Source organism: Myotis brandtii, unplaced genomic scaffold (assembly GCF_000412655.1).
Source record: "Myotis brandtii unplaced genomic scaffold, ASM41265v1 scaffold344, whole genome shotgun sequence".
NCBI lineage: Eukaryota > Metazoa > Chordata > Mammalia > Chiroptera > Vespertilionidae > Myotis > Myotis brandtii.
The window spans coordinates 4763729-4788848 of NW_005363247.1; the positions used below are offsets into that span (position 1 = coordinate 4763729).

At 36.9% G+C, this 25120-nt stretch overlaps 1 long non-coding RNA gene across 1 annotated transcript in view; it reads right to left on the bottom strand.

Annotated features, from left to right (window-relative positions):
- Window positions 1–4568: 4568 nt before the first annotated feature.
- Window positions 4569–25120, bottom strand: part of LOC102252913 — a 195107-nt gene continuing 174555 nt past the window's right edge. Inside the window, exons 8-11 of the long non-coding RNA XR_001363151.1 lie at window positions 18606–18661; window positions 15349–15433; window positions 12856–12925; window positions 4569–5640 (exon numbers count right to left, since the gene is read on the bottom strand). This is a non-coding gene — a long non-coding RNA (uncharacterized LOC102252913). The remainder of the gene's footprint in view (window positions 5641–12855; window positions 12926–15348; window positions 15434–18605; window positions 18662–25120) is intronic.

The window sequence follows — 25120 nt, forward strand, 5'->3', positions numbered from 1 at the left end:
GTTTAAACAACAACTTGGTGTTATAGGTGTGATTTTTTTTTCTATTTTATAGAGCAAATGAGACTTACCAAAACTTTTGGCTTAAATTTCCAAAATCCCAAAGTTTATAAGTGGCATAGTTGGAATTCTAATTGAACAACTACAAGCCCTATGTTTTTGGTTAAAATAGTCATTCTATACCATTCAATTTATAGCAACTTTAAGTTCTCAAAGATCAGTATAATTCTAGAAATATTTACACTGCATTTAAAAAAACACTTTCAAGGTAATATGTGGAATGTTACATATATGAGTATTACAGGGTAAAATTCTAGGTTTTGGAGTCTGACCACTGTACAAATAATAATTATGGTAATAATTAGCTAGAAGGCTTTGATATATCTGAAATGTTTCTATGAGTTTATAGAATGTGCATTGAATACATATGACAGTGTAGATATTCATTCAATAGAGACCATTATTTAATGGATTATGTAGTATCCATTTTAAAACTCAAGGGAACATTTCAGAAAGTGAACACACTCATTTATATTTACTAATCAGCATACTAACATATTGTCTTTCAGAGAAAAATAATGTATTAGAATTCTGGATGTAGGAGGATCAGTCTTACAGAATAATTATTTTTCAGCTTAAAATACATGCCATTTTACCTTCAATTTAAAGTATATTTTTATTCACTAATTGAGATTCTTAAATCTGAAGCTGCAGGTCAAGATCATGGTAGAGAAGCAGCTATGAAAAATGATGATGGCATGTGAAATGTAGACGTGTTTTTAGATTGCTTAGGTGAAATGAGATGTACTTAAATAGAGCTGAGGAAGTCAAGGGACTTTGAAACAATGATGTTATTAATGTGAATTGTGAAAAAATGAGAGGATAATGTCAATATGTAAGGAGAGAAAGATTGTGATCTATGTATTGAAATTACAGAAGCAGATAAGGATCATGGAACTTGGTAGACAAAAACAATAAAGAAAATAGTTTACTGAATTTTTGAAGATACTGAAAAAAGTTTGGAAGCTGCAATAGAAAGAGGTTGGCTGACTCCCTAACCCAAATAAACCAGGAATGCCAGTGTTTCTGCTCTTGAATTTTCAAGTTATACTGGAGAGAGCTCTATAACAAAACAACTGGTTCCATCATTAACTATGAAGAAACCAGCCACTCACTAGTCCTAATCAATGTTTTAATTTGTCTTTAAATTGGCTGCATTTCCATAAACCTGTTTCATTTCCTAAAGAAGGGAGCCCCAATTCATACTTAGTATCTACAAATAATCTCACCTTAAGTGACATCAAGACCAGAAGCAATGAACTTCCTCAACATCTCTCCCATTTCTCTTCAAAACTCAGCTTCTTCACCCATCTTCTCCTCTCTCCCTCCTATTGAAGATAAAGAAGTAATTTAATTGTGACCCTTCTCCACCCTCTGAGAGCTTGTCCCAATAGTCATGTACCATTTCTGTTCTCTCTCCCTCTCCCTCTCCCTCTCCCTTTCTCTTTCTTTCTCCCTCACCTTCTCCCTCTCCTAGATCCTTTTCCTCAAAAGGTAAGACTGCATACATGCTAGTGCCTCTGATCCCATCACCACTGCCCTGCTGGATGTTCCCTTTACTGGTAGATTACTCAAAAGATCATTCTCAGAAAAAAGAGCCTCTATTTCCTAATGTTTTCTTTTTCCACTTGCTCCATTGATCAAGGGCTTCACTCTCTCAGAGACGTAATAATAATCTGCCAAATCTAAGATTTTTTCTTCTATCCTTATCTTGAATGTTCTGTAGAATTTTTTCATCACAGCTCTCTTCCTGTGGCTTCCATGATGCTGCTCTCTCAAATTGTATTTTTTAGGCCTTTTTCTTTTAGACTGTTATTTCTCATTCTGCTCCCTAAATAGAAGTTTCCAGTTTTTATCCCTGTATGTTCTTTCCCTTTAAAACCACCTATATTAGACTGGCTTTAACTATCATTTCTAAACAAATGTATATATTAACCATCACGTACATCACAAGCTTTCTCCCACTTCAAAAATTCCTTCCGATCATCTCTACAAAGATGCCCTACAAGCACCACACACTAAACCCATCACCCTTCTTGGATCATCTAGTTTCACACTTGGGGCCTTTCTGATTGCAATATCACCTCTTTTCCTCACATTCAAATAGATGCTAAATCCTATGTATTCCACTTTTCTAATATCTCAGACAATCACTTCTCTGTTTCTATCAGCACTCACTTCACTATCTTCCATCTGGTAGTAAACAATATGTTTTAAACAATAACTTTAACAATTGGAGTATGAATTTAAAATATTGGAACTTAATGAATATAAATATGGTAAACAAGTCTGGGGTTTCCTCACTTCAACATCCTCTTTAAAGTCTTTTCCAGTCTCTCATTCTAGTCTGCCATAAACAGCGAGCTTCCAGAAATACTGCAAAATAGAAAACATTCTAGAGATTCCCAGAACCTTTTTATTCTTGTTTTAAATTAATTGATTTTTTTCTTTTTTAGAAAGAGGAAAAAAGAGAGAGAAACATCAATTTGTTGTTCCACTTATTTATGCATTCATTGGTTGATTCTTGCATGGGCCCTGATCAGGGATCAAATCACAACCTTGCCATATCAGGACACTGCTCTAACCAACCGAGCTACTTGGCTAGGACATCACCCTTTTGTCAACATTTGGAGACTCTCTTAGGTTTTTAAAAATATATTTCTATCAGTTTTAGAGAGAGAGGAAGGGAGTTGGAGAGAGAGAAACATAGATCAGCTACCTCCTGCATGCCCCCTACTGGGGATTGAATCCAGTCATATACCCCGATGGGGAATCAAACTAATGACTTCTCAATGCATAGGATGACACTCAACCAACTGAGTCACACCTGCCAGGGCGAGACTCTCCTAGATTTAAGTTACCCTCTGGCTTTGCAAATCTCCCAGCGAGGTACCTGCCCTCTATAGGCATTGTCCCTCACTGCTTCTCTAGTCCCTCTTTAAAATTCATCACCCCCCCCCCTTTTTTTTTAAATCATGGTATTGTGGAAGGAGTTTGAGATTTGGAAAAGACTAATATCAAATCCCACTGCTGCAAATTACTGATGCTGAGACTTTGGAGAAATATTTTGTAATATTTCTGTTTTTTGAAATCTGTGAAGAGGGTTGATAACACCTATCTGAGCATAATTGGTGAAGATCAAATGAGTTAATATATGTAAGGCACATACCACACAATGTAAACACTCAAGAAACATAAGCTCCTTCTAATTTGATATCAATTTATATTAATGTAATATAATATCTGGTACTATTTGATGGTATCCTTTCGGTAGTAACAATATTGTCTTGCAGACAATTCCTGAGTGGAGGTACATATCTGATAAACACACTTGGCATATAAGAAGGTTCTTCCTACCGTTCTTTGAAATAATTCCTACTTTTATTTATTCTGAATCATTTTTATGACAATGTGGATAAAATTATTTTTCTGTTATAATTTGCTTTATGATGTCATTTTTTCTAACCAGATGAAATCAGGAGTTGAAGTGACTTTGAATGAATGAGCATGCTAGTGAGGTTGACTAAAAGCTGGGCTGAGGATGAGGGGGCCAGGTTTGGGGTGAGAGGTGGCAATGTTGTCAGACAGATGGCAAGGGATAAACTGAGAGGCACAAAGGATGGGCTGGCAGGCTCAGGGACCCCCTTCTCTCAGCCAAGATTCAAGGAAATGTGGAGGTGTGAAGAGGATTGAAAACTCAGGTGGACAGTCTTTCTTAACTAATTAATTAGTCTTGCCTGAAAGAAAACACACACACACACACACACACACACACACACACACACACACACACTTCCATGTAAAAAAACAAAAAAACAACAACAACAAAAACCAACACTGCAGATCGTAGTGTTGTTTGTTTAAGACTCTGGATGAGGCTTGGCCATAACAGACTGCAATGGACACTCTGTGTGCTACTTTTCATCTCAAATTTTGTGCTTAACATGTGAGCATATGATTCATATTCTAGCAGTTTGTTACCATCAATAAAATTCTCTTGGGCTAATGTTGATTTCAAGGTAGGTTACATGTCTGTAATTCTATCTTTACCGCTTAATATTTTTTCCTCCTCAGGGTCATGTTTTAAATGTGACCTAAAATAGCAAAGTCTTTGAAGAGTCTTCAGCATCGTGGTCAGGTTCGCAGACTGTGAAGCCAGATGGCCTAGTTTCGAAAGCTATTTCTACCACTTACCAGCTACATAACTCTGGGTACTAGTATTCATTTCACTTCTTCTAGCTTCAGTTCTCTTATGTGTAAAATGGGAATAATAATGGTAATCTCACAGAGCTAATGAGAATATTCAACAAATTAATATATATAAAGTCCTTAAATCATGCCTGGCAAGTAGTTTTAAGTTAGCTACTAGCCTGGCACCTAGTAAATGTTACATGAGTGTTAGCTATTGCTGCTGCTAAAAGCTGTCAGAGTAAATTCCACATGCTATATTATTACTTTAAAAACAGTACACTGATCTATCGTCATAGAGGAATTTATTCAAACGTGCCAGATAAATGTCTAAATACACTTACTCATCAAACCAAACATGAGTTTACCCCAGAAGTTGAAGAGAAGCGCAGTGAAAACAATCATTTTTTAACAGAAAATTGTTTACGTTTTAGTAACTTAATATAGAGTTAAATACTTTATAAAAGCATTTGGCAGACTCTGATGTTGATCAAGTTAAAAAATAATGTGAGAACAAAATAAAAACATTATTTAATGATTTATCAATTCACTCACTAAGCAATTAACTTATGCTTGCCCTACACAGAAGCTTGAAGAAGACAAAAAGAAAATTAAGAGCAATTTCCTACCTTTTTTGGAGTTACAATCCAGTAAGGAAAACTCAGATAATTAATTTTAAATCATGGTCCTAAGCACGATGATAGTCAAGTGTGAAATGATAGGGGAACATACAGAAGGAAGTGATGTGTATTTATGGGAGTACTTGGTGATGGTGTGTGACTGGCAGAAGGCAAGCATTTATCGCTATCCTTAAGTTAAATCTCTGGTGTATAGGAAGAGTAGACACTCATGGCATCAATAGTCTCTCGTTATATTACTTAAACTTTTTTCAGCCCAGCCTGTGAAAGACATAATAACATATAGGCTTGACCCCAAAACACAAAGCATCCAAAGTCTTCAAATTTAGTAGGAAAAAATTAATTAGACCAAAAAATATTAATGGATTATATTAATGCAACATTGTAATTAATATTTTGAATGTCTGGCAGAAAAAATTTCCAAAACTTTACTGCAAACCACAGACAGACCTTTAGGAGAATCATGTGAGAAAGTTTCTCCTTGACGCTTATGTTGTCCCTGGGATAATGTGATCTGTCAGGGCCCCCACATAACAATGAGGGCTATGGAAGTACACAGGCAGACGCTCAGCGAGACAGGAAGATAGGTCTTTCCTGGATATTGTTCCCACAGTCAGTCAGCCCCCCTCATACAGCCATCCAGATCCTCCCTGGCCACGTGTGAAGTCCCAAAGCACAGAGAGCTTCTTGGTCTCGTTCAGCATTATCCAGCCAGAATGAATCACGGTTTTTTGTTTTTTTTTCTTGAAAGAAAAATCTGTAAGAAAACAAGTTCAGAAACTGAAATACAACCTGGGTAATATTAAGTGGGTTTTTAAAACATATAAATATCTTTTCAAAGTTTCTTAACTTCACTAGATGCAAGATACACAAATTAAAAGTATTGTATAGGTTTCATAGTATAATGTCAAAACATAAACTACCACTAGGCATACATCCTTTTTAAAAGGCTAAGCTTTTTGATCATCATAAGGTTCTCTAACTGTGACACTTCCACACTGAGTGTAAGCTTAGGAAGTTAGGGAGATACAAATCTTGAGGGCCCAAACCCAGGAAATTTGAGTAGCACCCTGTGGTAATTCGTTCACTCTGATGCTAGCACCAGTACTGTTGCTCTAATTATAGACATAATTAAAACAGTTAGTCACTGCTATAGCCAATTAGGAAACATAATGCAAAGAGAGATCCCATTCATAATAACAACAAAAATATAAAATACAAAGAAAGACAGTTGACAAAAGTAGGTAAGATCAAAATAAGGAAAACTATAAAATAATGTATGTATTTAAAAAATAAAATAAATAAAAGAAAATAAAAAATAAAAACTTTGAGAAACTAGAGCACCTTATGATTCTCTGGCCACATTAGCTAAGGTACCACTCTTCTCTATCCTACTAGCCCTACTGCTATCTAAAAGTTCAGATGCAAAGAAATGGCTTTGTCTGAAACACAGGGATGTCTTGTTTCCTTGTTTGCATATTTATTTTCTGTCTTGGAATGCAAAAATAAGCTGTGAACGCAAGTACTTTTTATTTCATGTTACTCATGTCTGGCACACATTGTAAGAATTCTTAACATGTAACAAGTTCTTATATCCCAATATATAAGATAAATTCTTGCTGCAGAAAAATAAAAATTTAAATGCATACATAATAAATACTAATTTCTAATAAATAAAAAAGTTAAATTTCAGTGAGTAGTCAAAAATATAAATTGAAAATACATGAGATAGCATTTTGACCTCCAGTTTTTGTAAATATGTATTCAAAATGTAAATTGTGTCAGCCCTTTCATTCAATAATTCTACTTTTCATGAAGGAATAGGAAGTTTACCAAAAAAGAGAATGTATATGGATCCTCAGTACAGAGTTCTAATAGAAAAATGAAAAAACCACCTAAATATCCATTCGTGTGCTAGCGACGGCCATCTGAAGTAATAATATGAAGACATTAAGCATTGTGCTTCGATGGATAAAAAATGATTTGGGAAAATATACAGAAAATTGATGGCAAAAAGACCAAAACAGAATGCCTATATAGTTCAGATGTGTGTGTGTATACACAAACACACCAAAACAAATAATGACTCTCCCTGGGTGTTGCAAATTTTGTTTCCTTTAATATGCCTTTCTTTATATTTCATAAGGTCTACAGTGAAAATTACATTAATATTATAATTTTAAAGTCAATTAAAGTTATTATTTTAAATTGGAGGCCCGATGCACAAAATTCGTTCAAGGGACTCGGCCCTCACAGCACCAGCTTCATCCAGAAGGACATCCGGAAGGTCGTTCCGCTATCTGGTCTAATCAGCATATTATGCTTTTATTATTATAGATTGCCAGTTATCTTATTTTTAAAAGATAACTTAGAACTTAGCTCTTGAAATGACAGGATATAAAAGAGAATGTTGTCTGATGTGTGTAGTCTAATCGTTTCATCGGAGAAAATTTACTCTCATACATATTTCTACTTAGTTTTAAGTTGAACCATGTAAAATTGTTTTTCAAGCTTTGGCACATTATGGTAGTTGATTTAATTTTTTCACAGGTTAAAATGCAAGTTTTTCGTTAGTGTGCTTTGGTACTCTTGGCCCACATTCTTGCTTTAGGAAAAAACAGTAAACTATGACCCATAAACTTAGATGGCAACTGAATGCTCAGCTAGTCACATTAGAGTTGTTACATTTCCTCAGCATAGAAATCAGACATCATAGTTGTTTTAGATCTTTCTGAATATTGAAATATATCTACTCTCAGGTTCTTAATGATGAAAGGTAATTGCTGAGTCTTTAGAACACAAGAAGGCTCAGAAGAATTTATTCTCAATGCCATATACGTTTCATTATTATTAATATTAGATATACCTTGATATTATTTTAAATGTGGATACAATTAGATAAGCCACACTTACACCAATGGCAAAGTTTATATATCCTTTTTGTTTTAATACCTCATAGGCACTTTGACCCACCAAATTATAGACCCCCTTCTAAATCTCATTGTCAATGTTCATTTTCATTTCTTAATTCAGTATAAAAGGCAAAGTTCTTGCCATATTCACTTCACTCCATATCGCCACACTTGAATCACTATGGTCTTCTGGAATCCATCCATGGCAAGATGAATGCCAAGATCTTCGTAGATAAAATAGCCTGATCTTGTAGAATCTAGACTAAATTCATTTCTAATCACACAGGGCTTGCTTGGGTTATGTTCATTGAGTCTCAGACAGCATATGCAAGATCACCCAGTAGGTTGGAAACCATAATTCTGACGAAACTATACTGTTCTAAATAATCTTAAACATAATGAATTTGAAGATGGCAATTTTTCTCTGGATCAGGTTGAGGTAACTCTTTCTCTGTTCCTGACAAAATCCTGTGATTATCTCTAACTCCAAATCTATGCAAATTAAAGTTTCTCCCCAACCCACTGAAATCCTAGAATAGGGAGGAGGAGTGAACATGAATAATTTATGTCCCGCCCCCCCCCCCCCCCCCCCATGGGGAATTTTGTGGCTTTTTATAAGTTTCTTTCAGTTTGCTGCCATTGAACCCTCCCTTGTTACCTCTGCTAATGGTAGTTCAGCCCCTGCGGTGTTCCTTCACCCAAGTGGTTCAGTGAAATGGAGTCACTGAAGAGAAGACTCAGGGAAGGTTCCCTTCCTCAGGGTTCCCATTGGCCCTTTACACAACATGCAGTCATCGTTTGCTCTCTGGTGGGCTCTCTCCTCATCACTGTGTTACTTTGGAAATTCTCCCTATAGGGGGCAGGGGCCAGGTCCTATGGCCCTCAAATTCCAAGGAATTGTAAAACTCTTCAAACATTTCTTTTGAAGGAAACCCTCTTCACTTGATAGGGGTAAGGGAAAGTGCCACAATGAGGGGAGGATTGTAGGAGTTAAATTGTCCTTTCCATTTTTTCTCTTCCCAAACCTACAGATGGGCAATAGACTAAGGTTGCAGAAATTGCTTCACAGTCTTCATGTGGTACAGAGATAGTACAGCAACTTGCTTGGGGATGTGAACAGGGTTGGTGCAAATCCAACTGAGACTTCTTAAACTCCAAAACAACAGGAATGGCAACATTTAACATTATCTTAGATACATGTATAATATTTATTTATATACTAGAGGCCCAATGCATGAAATTCATGCACAGGTAGGGTCCCTAGGCCTGGCTGGTGATCAGGGCTGATCTGTGGGGCGACTGGCAAAGTGATTGGGGGCCCCCCACTGGCACCCACCTTGGCCGGTCTGGGGCCTGCGGGCTGGGGGCAGCTCCTGCATTGAGCATCTGCCCCCTGGTCAGTGCACATCATAGCGACCCATTGTTCTGCCATTTGGTCGATTTGCATATTAGGCTTTTATTATATAGGATACACGATACTCCTGTGCTTCTATATTACATATGAATGTATTCAGAGTGTGGTGTATCTAGATATCATAATATAGAGATAGATAAATTTAAAGGAGAGGGACAGAGAAAAGTTATATAAACTCATATAATATTTAAAGCCTAGAATAGGACTTGGGGCAGCATTAAGTCTTTAACATAACTTTTACATCAATTAATTGTAACATTTTGAAAGTATATTCCCAATACCTCTCTCTGTAGCTACAACTCTCACTTATCTTTAGGACCTAACTGAGCATGTTAAGATCTCCATAAATCTGTTCCTCTGGTCTCAGTCCTGACATGGAAAACTATCTTCTAAGGATACTTATTTAGATTTTGGTTAAAGTTTTGAAACTTGTGAAAAAAAACTTGAGGAGGTGCCAGCTACTAAAATTTTTCTTAATTCTCTGGGTAAATCCAGTTCAAATACCCAATTTTTAAAAGTCCATGCATCATGAGAAGTAGCTCCATGAAGTTCTAGTGCCTGTAAGAAAATAATCCGTGCAGGGACATTCCAAAGGTTTGTATCTGACCTTTCTTTGGTTTTAATCACTGAAGTTCTAGACAGCTTAATAAGTTGAAGGTGCTGGGTCACAGTCTAACTTAATGAGGCCCGCTGCAGAGACTGGGCACCTCTGATTGCTCCCATAAGTCTTAGCACATCTGGTGTACTGTCCTTGGATGAGAAATGTTTTCCATAACTTTTCTCTTGTTCACTGCCCTGCATATAAATTGTTTTTATTAACCCGAGAATGATACAGCACTGTATATTTGTGTGAGCTTTTGCCATTTTCAGCTTTATCCTACAGAAAGAGAGTTGATTGTTTTCTCCAAAAAGGAATTAAACACTGTTTATCACCAATGTCTTCTTTTCTATTTTTCTACCCTTACTTAATATGGGTCAAACTAACCTTCAGTTTGACATCAGATTAAAGAACTAAACACTGTAACAAGACTCTTCGAGACAATTTACAATATGCCATAGTTGTGGAAGAAAAGAACCAGATAAAAACAATAGATCACTTTTAAAGACTTTTTCCATAGGGCAACATATCCAGATGTAAATATCAAGGAGATTCAATTGTATAGGGAAATATATATATACATATTTGGGTGATTGGCACATTCCTTTGTCCAGAATGATAAACAAATTGATAGACAATCTATTCTGTTTTATTTCAGGATATTTTACAAATCTAATGAAAGCCATATTTCTTCTTTCTTTGCTATTTCCCATATGGATACTAGTAGCATGGAAGTTGATCCAGATGGATAAAACTACAGTTTTATAGGATGGTGTTACATCTGCATCCTCCACCTTAACCTTAGTCATGAAGAATGCATCTCAGGGCCATTATAGCGCAGTAAAGAAAATTGAGTGTCTTTATAAAGAAAGTGGACCAAAGACAACATGACCATATTTTTACTAAGGAAATTCTGCAGGTGGAAGCAGTTTGTATTGGAATCCATCTTATCTCTCTGAAAGCCAAAATATTTGCATACTGAAGTCATCTGCCATCCCGTCATTGACACTTATCTTTTGAACAGAAAACATTGCTTGCATTCTTCTCTGATTAATCCTATCTACCCTAAATTCATACACAAATACCATATTTCACATAGCATTATATTAAAAATATAAAAAGAAGAGGAAGTAGCTAGATGGTGTCAAAGGATAGTCATTCTATCAGACACAAGATGAAGACCAGTTCTGGTCATAATTAGGTCAGCTCCAGAATAATCAGAATGTCTCTGGTATCAAGCTAATGAAAGCTTTGGAAAGAGTAAAAGTAATATTCTAGTTGTATTATTTTTAATTTACCTACTGAAATGTTGAATAAATCCTGCCTATGTTTTTTCCTATGTCATATTATATGTCACTAATGTAACTCTCTGTACAAAACACTGGTTTTGCCATATCACTTCAACATTAGCAAGATTCTTACTCTCGTATATTCTTTATTCAACTAAAGGACACATCCAAGGACTCAGGATTTTTATTGTTGTTTACATTTTACTACTCAACCACTCTTTCAAATTTTCCTTTCATACAACTCATTTGTGAAGGAAGCTTCATGTGACTCCAATATAAAATTCTTAGATTAACATTTTTAACAGCTTTGTCCATTCCCATAAATCTAGATACCTGATATATGAAAATGTAGGTATCACCCAAATCTACCTGCCATTCTTCTCTTTCTCATTCATTTCCTCACTGACATTCTTACCTAGACAATATTAAAATGCAATTTCTTATAGTTCTTCCCTATACATTGCAAGATCACCTTCTCTATCACATATTTGCTACTTGATCATTTAGCTATCTAGTCACAGGCACATATAAAAATTTTATTTTAAGTTTTATATAGTACTGCCCACAATTCCACACCTTTAAGGATACCTCAATTAGATATTTACAGAATCCTAAGATTCTAATTTGCCATGATAATTGTATAAAGATCAATCCTGAAAGAGACTCAAAGAATTTCTATTCCATCTCTTACATTTGCAGCTAAGAAAAATGCTCTAGGTGGCAAAGACAAAATCAAAACACCAATCACTATATTTCAAGTTCACAGCTCTTATTGCAACAGCTTGCATTTACAACCCAGAAAAACTGCCGCAAATTAGTCCTCTGCAAATTATCAGTCTTAAAAATGTCAGTATTCTCTACTCTACTATATTAGGGTTCTCCAGAGAATCAAGAATCGGAATCAGTAGCATAAATACAGATATCTATAAGAGGAGAATTATTATAGAAACTGGCCCACATGATTACAGAGGCTGAGAAGTCCCATGATCTGCTATCTGCAAGCTGGAGTCAGGGATATAATCCAGTCTGAGTCCGAAGGCCTGAGAACCAGGGGATCTGATCATGTAACTCCCGGTCTAAAGGGTGTAAGTCCCAGAGTTGGAAGGCCTAAGAAACCAGCATATCTAGTGTTCAAGATCAGGAGAAAATGGACAGTCCTGTTCTAGAACAAAGAGAGAATTCACCTTTTCTCTACCTTTTTGTTCTTTGGTCCCTCAACCAATTGGATTATGCAAATCCACACTGGTAAGGGGATCTTTTATACTGATTCAAATGGTAATCTCTTCCAGAAACATTCTCACAGAGACACACAGAAATAGTGTCCACGGGGTATCCTGGTCAAATTGACACATACGATTAACCATCACAACTGCTCAGTTCTTCCTGCAGATCCCAAGCCATGTAGATGTACACTGTGCTTCAAAATTTATCAGAATTCCCTGCCTCATCCTTACCCCACTATCTTCTCAGGCATACTTATTCACTTTCACTACCTATCTTGAGTCTACCTTTTTGCCTGAAAGCCATCCTCTATGCATTCTTCTCCAAACCACTACAGCCATTTTAATTTTAACTGCCACCATTTTAAAAGTTCCTAAAAATTCTCTTAACTTCTCAGACTAGGTAACTTCCTCCACCAGTGTTGATAGTATACTTCTGATGATAAAAAAAGCCACAAATATTTTTGATACTTCTTATGTGTTAGTCTCTGTGAAAACACTGAAGATACGTATCGCCATGCACCAGCTCTTGGACTCACCTGTCTCTTGTCCCAGTGCCCATTACACAACTGGCTCTGAAGGGGCTCTGACCAACTTCATGCAGGTACTCTGACGGCCGTCACAAACAGAGGAATTAAGTTGAAGAATTGGAGATAAGAAAGTTTTGAGTAGAGATATTTTGATATATAAGAAAATACATTACTTATATAAAAACCCTTGGAGTTTCCTAAGTGATAAGAGTGGTAACGATGTTTTTGTTATGTTAATATGGTGACCTTTGGGAAGCACCCAAGGATATGGCTGATTGTGACTGAAGGACTGGAACTTTCAGTCCCCACATTCGCCTTACCTCTAGAAACAGGAGAGGCATTGGAGGTCAACTGATGGCCAGTGATTTAAATAACCATGCCTATGTAATGAAGTTCCCATTAACAACCAAAAAGGGTAGGATTCAGAGAGCTTTCTGTTTTTTGGTGAATAGGTCTCACCTTCAGACCTGATAATATTTTGAATAAAGTTTAGAGAGATGAGGCTGAAAAGAGAAGCAAAGGCCAGGTCACAAAGTTTTAAAGACTCCTTCAATACACAAAGGATTTTTGAATCTATTATCACAATGGTAACCTGAAAGAGGTAAGTCTCAGTTTTCAATGTGCTTTAAAAAACACACAAACATTAAAATTTAAGGTAACTAATGAGATTCCTGCATTTGAAGGCAGATCTAGTTCCAACCCTCAAGGCATAAAACTCTTAATTTGCTTGTGTCTTCTGCATAGCGCTCTCCATTAAATCAATATTAGAGTCCTAGCTGGTTTGGTTTAATGGATAGAGCATAGGCCTGCAGACTGAAGGGTCCCAGGTTCGAGTCTGATCAGTGGCATGTACCGTGTTTACAGGTTAGGTCCCTGGCTTCAGAGGCACATTCAGGAGGCAGGCAACCAATCAATGTGTCTCTTTCACTCTGTCTCTCCTTCTCCCTTCCACTTTCTAAAAACCAATGGAAAAAAATGTCCTTGGGTGAGGATTAACCTAAAAAGTAAAATAAATAAGTAAAATCAATATTGGAGACTTGAGATTTTTATTATGAGTGGCTTCAATGAATTTCATAGTAGAAATGCATTTTAAAGGACATCTGGTTCAAGTTTCTTAGCTTTCAAATTTTTAAATCTCAAAAATGCACTACATTTTACATAAGAATTATAAAAATAAAATAAAGAAAATAAATATCAAACAAAAGTTTTCATATAAATTAAGATTCTGAAAACCCAAAAGTCTTTATTTACCAGACAGGGAGGAATATGAGCAAAATGAAATGAGAATACAATGATAGAGTATGATGTATTTCAGATAACTGTATTGAGTGTGCTGCCGTGACCTTTGCAGTGGGGTTAGGAGGGGCCAATGCACAAATGAAAATGCTATACAAGAAATATGAATTTAGAAGGCATTGGGGGCCAGGTGGAGCCTCTTTCTTGAAGCGACACACAGCTTTCTGGCCAGGTCCACTATTTATTTTCCTGAATACACATTTGCCTTTTAGCAAAGTATACAGGCATATCAAAGGTAAAGTTTGGTAAATAGTAAAAGGATTATCAGGTTAGGGAATTGCCTTGAGCCAGCACTATCTCAACAGACAAGGTACTTAGCATCAGCCCTGCTAAAACCCAAGGTCCATCGGCCTTCCGTGTTCCTTGGTGCACTCTCATGATAGTATCAGCAAGCAGTGGCTTACCACAGTGTGCCTCTTATAAAGATATTCACATTCTTTTTTTTTTTTAAATTGAGTTCCATATCTGTGAGCTCATTTGTGGTTACTAATACATAGAACCAAACTGGATGCACTCGGTGTTTACAAAAATTAGATGATCATCAGAATCACTGGGTAAACTACTAAAACATTGAAATTTTGGGGTTCTACCTTACAGTGCTTGTTTTTGTATGATTGGTTTTCATTTGTTTTGGTTTTGGAGTTTGTCTGTCTCTGGTCAGAAAAATGATTTAGGTGCATTTATTCAGCAATTTATCTAATATTTAATATTTGTCAGGAACTGTTCTAGGTGCTAGGGATATAGTAGTAAATAAGCCTATTTTCCTAATCTCATAAATCTTATATTCTAAGTAACATAATAAGAATAGGCATGTATATACTCTTAATGGCAACCTGATAAAATAAATTTTACCATGTTAGCCAAGGTTTAATTAAAGTTTTAATTGGTGATTTAAAGAAAAGATACTGATTCATTTATGAACAAAATCAAATCATAAAATCACAATATCTTCCAATCTTTTATTACTTCTAATATTTAGAGCAATTATACTCAATAGTCTATTTATATAAGTCACTTTTATAAATTCAGTTTTATAAAATCATGTGAATAGAATAGCTTACATAAGTTTTACTCAATTAATATTAAATTATTCATTGACATTTCAATACCCTTCAAAATAGAATGTAAAAAAAATTTAAAATATTTATGAGATAGGATTCATCTATTTTCTTTATTCTATGAACTTGACATAGCCTTAATACATACCTTCCCCTTTCTACAGCACCTCTCAAAGCTGTCTTCTGTTTTGTGTTCATTTTTAAGAGCTGATCACCAGAGGTAGGCTTATAATCTGAAATACAACATAAATTGCTTAGGACAACCATTTCATGGCCTCTTGCCATGACAGAATTTTCCCTAAGAACTTTGCATTTTTTCCTTTTGAGTCACGTCAAATAGTTTCTTTCACTTCCACCCATCCTGGTCTCATCCACTGGGTGGCCAGCATTACTGTCTGCTTAAAAGCAGCTGGGGGAGAAAACCACCCTGAATAACCTCCATTTTTATATAAAAATTATAACTCCCAAGAGACTGGAAGCACTGTAATGCTGACTTTCTGACCTCAGCCAACTGTTATGGCTGCTCACAAATGAACCCACCAATAAAGAGATTAGAAAAACTCTGGAATGTGGTTTTTGGCCAGAATAAACTCAATCTAGATAAAGGGAAAGAGACTGTCCATTTTATTTTTCAGGGTAATGTCTACCACATTGAAGCACTAATGAATACTCAGACACACTAAGATTTTTTTTTTTACATTCTTGGCTACACATTAATTTTAGGTGGATATTCCTTAATCTAAGGTTCTTTGTGGGTAAGCAGCTGCACTGTGGAATTATTCTGGTAGTTAAATAAAAATAAAAGTGTTCTTCCTTTTTTTAAAAAAAATATATTTTATTGATTTTTTACAGAGAGGAAGAGAGCGGGACAGAGAGTTAGAAACATCGATGAGAGAGAAACATCGATCAGCTGCCTCCTGCACACCACCTACTGGGGATATGCCCGCAACCAAGGTACATGCCCTTGACCGGAATCGAACCCGGGACCCTTCAGTCCACAGGCCGACGCTCTATTCACCGAGCCAAACTGGTCAGGGCAGTATTCTTCCTTTTGAACTGTTTAAAATAAATTATTTAGATATCAAAGACGGAGCCATGTAGCATTAACTAAAAATATTCTCTTATTAGAACAAGTTCTTCTCATCTATTTTGTTTATTCAAACACTAGCACCCAGTGCACAGATTTGTGTACATTGAAAGGAAATTAATTAGAAGGTGGCCGGCAGGGCAGGACTGAGCAAGATGAGCCAGACATGCCCTGGAGCCAACCTCCAGGGGTCCCTCCCCGGCCAGCGCACTAGGTGGTGCTGTGGCTTGACATGTGTCTACCCAATGAGCCGGGTCCCTCAGGCAGTTGGGGTCCCTTGGGCTGGCCTGCAGGGATCAGGCCAAAACTGGCTCTCCAACATCCCCAGAGGGGTCCCGGAGTGCGAGAGGGCACTCTGCAAAGTTGCTATCGTACAGGGAATGGAACACAAACACAAGTTTGCAGTAAACCAGATTCAGGACAGACAGTGCCCCAGCAACAACATAACCCATGGCCAAAGGTATAATTGCGCAGCCCCGCGAGGAATCGGGCTCCCTTCGCTCTGGTTTTCGGGTGCGTTATTCAAGAACTGCCACTGCCAAGTCACTGCAACTCGGCAGCTCCTGCATTGAGCATCTGCCCCCTGGTTGTTAGTGCTCATCATAGAGACTGGTCAGAAGGGCAGAAGAACACTTAGCATATTAGCCTTTTATATAGATATATATAGACTAGAGGCCCATTGCACGAAGAGATTTGTGCAATAGTCCTTCCCTTCCCCTGGCTGCCGGCACCAGTTTTCCTCCGGCACCTGGGACCCAGGCCTTTGCTCCGGACAGAGCCTTCAGTCTTCGTGGCTCCAGACAGAGCCTTCAGTCTTGGCTCTGCCGCTTTGCCCCTACGTATGCAAATTAACCACCATCTTTGTTGGGTTAATTTGCATACTCTCCTGATTGGCTGGTGAGCATAGCAGAGGGATGGTTAATTTACATGTTTGTCTATTATTAGGTAAGATTTTATTCCATACCTGCTATGTGAAAGGAACTAGGTAAAGTGCTGATTTGTTTGATATAAAAAATTAAATCCTTTGTTAGCTGAGTAATTCACAGCAATTCCATGATCATCAACCTCTTCCAGTAAATTACCGAATTTTTATTTAGAAAAAGAATACTTGTTGGACAAATTCAAATGCATAATACACTTAAAAACCAGGTTCTCTATAATAACTTATGGGAGGGAAAAAGCTCTAGTGTTGGCAGAGTTAATAACTCATATATTTCACAGGAACAAGTTTGTTTTGGGATAGCTGAAACATAATAGTCCCTAATGATTTTTCTTTCAAATCTTTCCTGTAAGCACACATCTGCTCGTTTTGAGATTTAATTGTAGATACTGCCTACATTGGCAGGAAAAAAAAAGTGTTCTCTTCAAAATACCTCTCATTTCCCATTTAATCAAAGGACTGAGTTCATTTGATCTCAGTTCCACGTTGCTATTCACACTTAAACTTAAAGGCAACAGGCTTACCAAGTAGGAGTACTACTTGGCATTGATGGGCAAGTTTCACCACAAGCATAATGTTGAACTGCTGTGCTCGTCTTTCTTATTGAACTGTTTGCCAAGGAAATCCAGTCCATGATAAATAGACAAATGTCTGAGATCACTGTGGCTCAGTGTCTGATGAGGCAGCTGCCTCCATGCTGTGTTTGTTGTTCCAGGATATTGTAAATACTAATATTTTATAAGCTATAGTGCAGTTTAGAAATGAATCTCATAAACATAATTCCCTATTTCCCAGTTTTCAAAAACACAGAGCCTGGACGAATATCATTAGTGGTCAGTCTGTAGATTCGGTTCTCAGCTCCATGGGCTGTGATGGGCAGAGGAAATTTGGGATGTGCAAAGTCTCGAGCACTCTGTCTTTCAGATAGTCAGGGAAGTTTTGAGTTCACATAATTCCTTCTGATTTAAAATGACAGGCTATGGTACCTGCATTTAAAATTGATAAAAAGTGTTATAGCATAAATTAAAGAAACCAGTTTGAAAGGATAGGCTAAGAAAAAAGTGTTGGTTATTAGGAAGGCACCATAGTTATTTATTTTCTTTTCAAGGTGAAACAAAAGATGTTATATCATATTGTGTACAAATCATTAATTGAGGGTATTCTCCTAAAATGCTAAACCTATTAAGTCACATTGTGTTTGGACCCTCGCCTTCATTTTGAAGTCTGATCTATATCTATAGTCTCTTTCTCCCTTATGTGCTTATTTCTATATTCACAGAACCAAGACTCCTCTGCTCTATCTTCCTTCTTTCCTTTTCTCTCATAATTAATTTGTCTTCTTTGAAGGAGGTGACTCTTCTACCCACAAGTCACTTACCTTGGCTTGCAAAGAAGTACCTCTCCTTATAGGGTGCTTCTCAGTATGTCCAGTTCCTGGAATTGCAACAAAAAATAAAGATGCCAACCCCCTTTTAAATACTGAAGACTGACTTGGTAAATTTTATTAGGTAGCTCAGTGGATATGCAGGCAAGTGGAATAAAGACAAATAAAATCCACATCTTAAATCACAGAAACCAATAAAAACATATGGATTAATTCATGGCTCAGACAGACACTATGTAAGAGTAATAACGTAGATGAAAATATTTTGCAAATTCCATAGCACTGTACACACATTACTGTGATTGTTTTTCCTTTAAGACACCGCACTGAGAGTGAATTGAATAAGATGCCAATTGCCTATTAAAAAATGTAGCCTTAATTAGAGTTGGGAACCCCCGTCTTTGTATGAAAGGGCAATAATGATGGAAAGACCTGCTACATGTGGGATCTTTCTTTTCTTTATCCTCAGTCGGTGATGCTATTTGGGTAATAACTGATGAAAGGACTAGGGTGCCAACCACTTTGCAGTTAAGTGGCTAATTAAGACCCAAAGCAAAGCTGCCAGGAGGTTGGGTCTCCTAGCTTTAAAGTGACACATAAAAGCAATTAGAATGGGGCTGGCTTTGCTAGGACATATTTAAATTTGGACAAAAGTTTGGGCCAGTTATTATTTCATGTTAATATATTCTTCTCTAAGACAGCATCAGAGAGAAAGGGAAATCATTTAGCGCATAAGAAATAAATTAGAATATTACTTAGATTCTCTGAATTCAGATGTGAATAAAAAGCAAAACTATAAAATCATTTCTATGTTTGCATTCATAATGGGGACACTACATGTAATTAGATCTCCTAATCCTAGAGGAAAAGAGAATAGGTGCATGAAGCACACTGCTATCCAAGAGGAGAAATCTCTGAATTCTTGGGCATATTGTCACCTGCCTGTCATATTGCACGAGTGTGACACCTAGCCCAGAATGGCAAGGTTTTTAGAATTGTTATATTTCAACTTGGGACAATCATTATTGCATTTAAATATAGCTGCTCTAGGAGCACAGCGGGGAAAAGAGATTCTTTCTGTGTTTAGAAAAAAGGTTTGAAGTTGGTGAGGGAAATTAGAGAGAATTAGAGAAGGTGAAAATTATAACACATGTTCTCCATGTATGAGGGAATGGTAGTTGGGGAGAGTAGATGACTTAAAATCACAGCTCTAATGGCATCTTAGGGTTGTGGGGTAGCACAGTCCATTTATACTTTGCTCTTGTGATTTATGATGTCACCATTAAACCCCTCGATGGCATTATATCCTTGTAATTTGCAGTTGCCTAGCATTTTTTCTATATACAACTCAATAACTCATTGTGTAGCTATTTCACACACACATAAACATACACATTAGTGTGAATATGTGTGTGCTGAATCTGTCGTCAGTGGAAACCATGACTTTTGATGTAATAATAAGTCTGGTTAATAAAAGGCAAGAAATCATGGGCTGGATATGTAGTCACTGCCTCCCCAGCTTTGTCATGAAGCATCATAAGAAGACATGCACTGTGTGTTACTGTAAAGAGATTTCACTTAGATTTTGTATATATTTTTATTAAGAATTAAATAAGCAAAACTGTCTGTAAGGTCAGCCAAAAGTCATCATTGCAGGAAATGTGAGATTGCACAGCGATAAAGAAGGAAATATATTCAATTCACCTCAACATTACAGTAATAGGATTAGAAAATAACAGGATTAGATATATTAAACCTTCAGGGCTAAATTCTTCTGCCCCAGGAGATATATGGTTGGATCTCCTCACTGTCCAAGAGGAATCTCTGTTTCCTTCCAGAGTCTGGCCCTGGTCAGTAATTGTGACACCGTAAATCCAGGAAAGAGAAAGTTTGGGAACATTTGCTTTAAGACTATAATACAATGAGTCATTAGTATGTCTGTGTGTGGTGGGGGGTGGGGGGTAGGGGAGAGAATGAGAGGTGGTATTTCAACCTCTCTTATTCCAGCTTTTAAACCGACTTCTGTAATTATTCTCCAATGGAAACATGAATGCCGGCGACTTTCTGGAGAGTTATTTTTATTTCTATTTGAATATTTTAACTCCAATACTAGATATGCACTGCTGGAGCTCTGAGTATGCTGTTCTAAAATACTATATTTATAAAATGACCCAAGAGCACATGCTGCCTGGATTAAATTTATCCCAAGATGAGAGGTTTTATCTCTAATCATCTGCTTGCTGACAAATTTGGGCGCACCTTGTGCAGGTTTGATGGTTGAGATGAGCAGGCTAAAGTGATCCAGATCCTGGAGGGGCACCCCTTTGTCTTGCCTTTGTCTTTCTGAGACATGGAGATAATGAACATGGCTGCTCTGAATTCATCATGATTTAGAGTAACATCCTCACTGAATGAGACTGTTAGTTTGATACCAGAAAAAGTGGGATGCTCTTCTTAAAGCAGCGTAACATAAAAGATGGCAAAATTATTTCAGTTCTCAGGAAAATACTTCTTAAAGATATAGAATAGCTTTTTCACAATGTGTGCAAAATCTATACCAGGCATAATTCTGAAGAGTACTTGTTTCTGTGGAATTGTATTCAGATCTATTCTGTGGCCCATGTCACATTATAATATTATTTTTACTTAAGCCTCATACTAGACTATGAGCTCCTTGAAAAAGGGAACCTCTGCTTGCCATTTTTATGTTCTCTCCAGAATTCCACTCAACTCCAGGCACATTGTAAGCATTCACTAAATAAGTACACCTTGAGAAGGACTGGTTGCTTCTCTGTGTTTGAGACACTTAATGGTGGATGATACATCCCTATTACCAGCAGCAACTTCTTCCATGTGGCTGCCTTCCTTTGCACTTGGGGTTAGTGACAGGAGTCGAAATTGGGATTAGATCCTGTGTCTTGCAGATCTTCCTTCCATGAAGTGAGGAAATCAGTAAAAAGAATACTCATGACAAGCTCACTATTCCATCCCTTCTCTTTGGAAGCTTTTAATGCCAGTAAAGAAAAATAACAAATGAGAAACTCTTAGCATAGAGTTTTGGAGTGAACATAGAATCATTTGCCTTTCTGCTAGATTAGGGCCTAAGCAGCTTTACTGCTGGCTACATTTCCCCCTATGGGTTATTTTCTTTTCTATTAAGTAATTCCCTTAATGCCCAGGAAGTTAAACATTCTGTTGAAAATAGAGTTTATGAACTCTAAGATTCAAAGCCTTACTGTAATGGTTGTTTTTTATCTTGTAATCTTAAAGAACTACCAGTCTAATTAAATATCTCTCTCATATTTAGTTTAGTGATATTTCTAAGGTTATGCATATTTGAGGATAGATGTCGTGCTATAAGAATCTCACTCTGCAGCACTTTCTACCTCATTTTGCTATATTATCTAAAACTTTTGGGGAAGCTATCCAAACTTTTGTCCCTTTCTAATTCTTATCCCAATGCAAAAATCATTGTAGTAGCTCAAGAAGAAGAAAGAATTAAAGGTATGTCAACCCCTGACTTGTTTTGTTTTCCCCTGTGGCTGATTTAAGCATCATCTAATTTCCAAGCAACATTTTAGAGATGTATGAGATTGTCCACCAGAAGATGAAATGCTTTTAAACATATTTTGTGAATGCATTTAATACTTCTTCACTAATGAAAAGCATGCATTACAGTTTTTGTCAAAGGCAGCAAAAATTATTTTTTTCATTTTTGAATGGAGATATGATTCAATTATAAAGTAATCTTGATTTCTTACATAATCAGAGAGAATTATTTACCAATTATTCCCTTTCTTGATTTTGATAAAAATCATAGACTGTTCTTTGAACCTTTGTTAATTCCAGTTGTCCAAAGTCTTATTGGCCTTGCTCAGGGTGAGAGCAGCTTTTGGAAATGGTATGTTGCTCTTCAATATCATGGTGATGTATTATTTGAAAGCTGACAAGTTTTAGCACTTTAGAATTTTAAAGAAAGTTGCCAGAGTAGATACAGAGTGTGTGTGTGTGTATGTGTGTGTGTGTGTGTCCGTGTGTGTGCGCGCGCGTAAAAGCACGCACATGTGTATGTAATACTAAAATGAAGAGACATCTATTTTGGTAACAGCCATGTACTTGGACCCATCTACAGTTCGATTGTACATCAGTTATGATGTGTCTCTTTCTAACAGCAAGGATACTGATCTTGATGAATAGCTAAAAGGTAAGATCATTCTTAAAGGTGTGAGTGATTAATAATGGCCATGCATAGATTTTTTTCTAAGAGTGTAAATAAAATATATCATTTCCATGAAGGGCAGGTGTTTGGCAGAATGATTCATAGTGCATTTGAAAGCATAAAAAGTCAAGCCCAGGGTCCCTCCTAAGCATGTCAAAAAGAAAGCTGGTTTATTCATTTGAAATATTCTAGTGGATGCTGAAATAAATGAGTGGATATTTTTTAAAAAGCATATGCTATGGGATACTGAAGATGGAACTAAGATTTTTATTTACCACTAATTAAACAAAATAAATAATTTATCTTAGAGTACCCTAATTAAGTTAATAACAATGTTTAGCTAAACAATCTATAATAATAAAAGCATAATATGCTAATTGGACCAGACATCCTTCCAGACATCCTTCCTTCCGGACAAAGCTGCAGAGGGTGGGGCTGCAGCAGAGGCAGCAGAGGCCCCCCAGGCGCAGTAGCGGTGGACGGGGGCTGCAGTGGCAGTGGGTAGGGGCTGCTGGGGCAGCAAGCAGGGACCAGGGCCAAGGCCCTTGCACAAATTTCATGCATTGGGTCTCTAGTAATAGAATAACAGGGAAAGATAAATAAAAATATAAAAGTAGCATTTCTGTACATAACACTTGAATCATATACTTCATCCAACCAAGATTTACTATATAACTTTTAGATTGAAGATTCCTGTGGGAAGCTACAGTATTAGCATAAAGTTTGGCTCTATTGTGCTCAGCATTCATGCCAAAGTACATGGGGTTCTATTAAATTATCACAACACAATATAAGACTGGGAAAGATGTTCTTTGAAACAGAAGAATTATTCCAATGGTGATATCTAAGTACTCTGCTAATGGCCTAGAGCAGTGGTCGGCAAACTGTGGCTCGCGAGCCACATGCGGCTCTTTGGCCCCTTGAGTGTGGCTCTTCCTAAGCCTTAGAGTACCCTAATTAAGTTAATAACAATGTACCTAATTATATAGTTTAAGTTTTAAAAATTTGGCTCTCAAAAGAAATTTCTATCGTTGTACTGTTGATATTTGGCTCTGTTGACTAATGAGTTTGCCGACCACTGGCCCTAGAGCACATGACATTTTGACAATGCATAAGAAAACCAGCCTCATGATGCTGCAACACTACATGTCATGCTCTCCTATGGCCCCGGTACCACAGAGATCGTGCCTGTCCCAGACAGAAAAAGTCTCAAACCTGGGTCAGGTAGGATTCAACTTTCCTTCCACAAGTTACAGGTGAATCAAAGAGCATTAGTTGTATCTTTCTATCATCCAGTGAAGGTGAAAAAGCAGATAATTGTCAAGAATCAAATGCCTGTATCCACTAGAGATAAAAACAAGCCATCATTTCTACTCTTTTAAGAATGAAAATTTACAATTCACTGAATTTTTTAAAGTCTGTATTGACTTAATATCTTAGAAAAGATTTCATGAATGTTATTTTCCTCATTGGATGCCTCTCCCTGTAGGGACTTAGGGCATATCTCCTAGCATTGATAGAAGGCACGGTGACATTCTCTCTCTGCAGTTGGCATGGCCTTCTCCCTGTGTTCTGTGGCTGCCAATGTTTCCTACAAGTCAGAGCTTATGTAGACAAGCCAAGCATGAGGCCTATTGATGGATGGAGATATGGCAAATACACTGACACCTTAGAAGCATTACTTTTGACTGTGAAGGATAAAACCATAAGAAATAACAAAAGATTGTGTTATACATGAGACTTCACTATATCAAGGACTTATCTGTATCTTTGGAAACTAAACTCCCTTTGAGAAAATCTAAATAATGATATGCTTTTCTGACTTGGATACAGCAGAGTCTGCCCTCCCACTCTTCTAATTCTTTCTCTCTCAAAATACACACGTCAAGGATCATTTTGCCACTGGGCCTGGGGTGCAGATATCTGTGTCCATTACAGGCATCGATTTTCTGAATATCTTGGGCTTCCTGAAGTAGGAGGTTTTAAAATTGGTTCAGTCCTACTCTCTAATACATTTCAGGATTTGGGAACCTTTGGATAAATGTGGAACATGTTGCTTATAACACATGTTCAGTGTGTCTCCAGAATAAAAATATATAAATAATTATATATTACCAGATAATATATCATTCTAGTGAGACACTGTCATGTGCTGTACTTAAGTTCTAACTCAGTTATAATGTCTCAGTGTAAGTAAAAATGAAAACATCACATAACTCACAGAAATTAGGACTGAGAAGGTAATGGTTAGGAAGGTAGATAATGGAAGATAGCTACAGAATATCCAAAG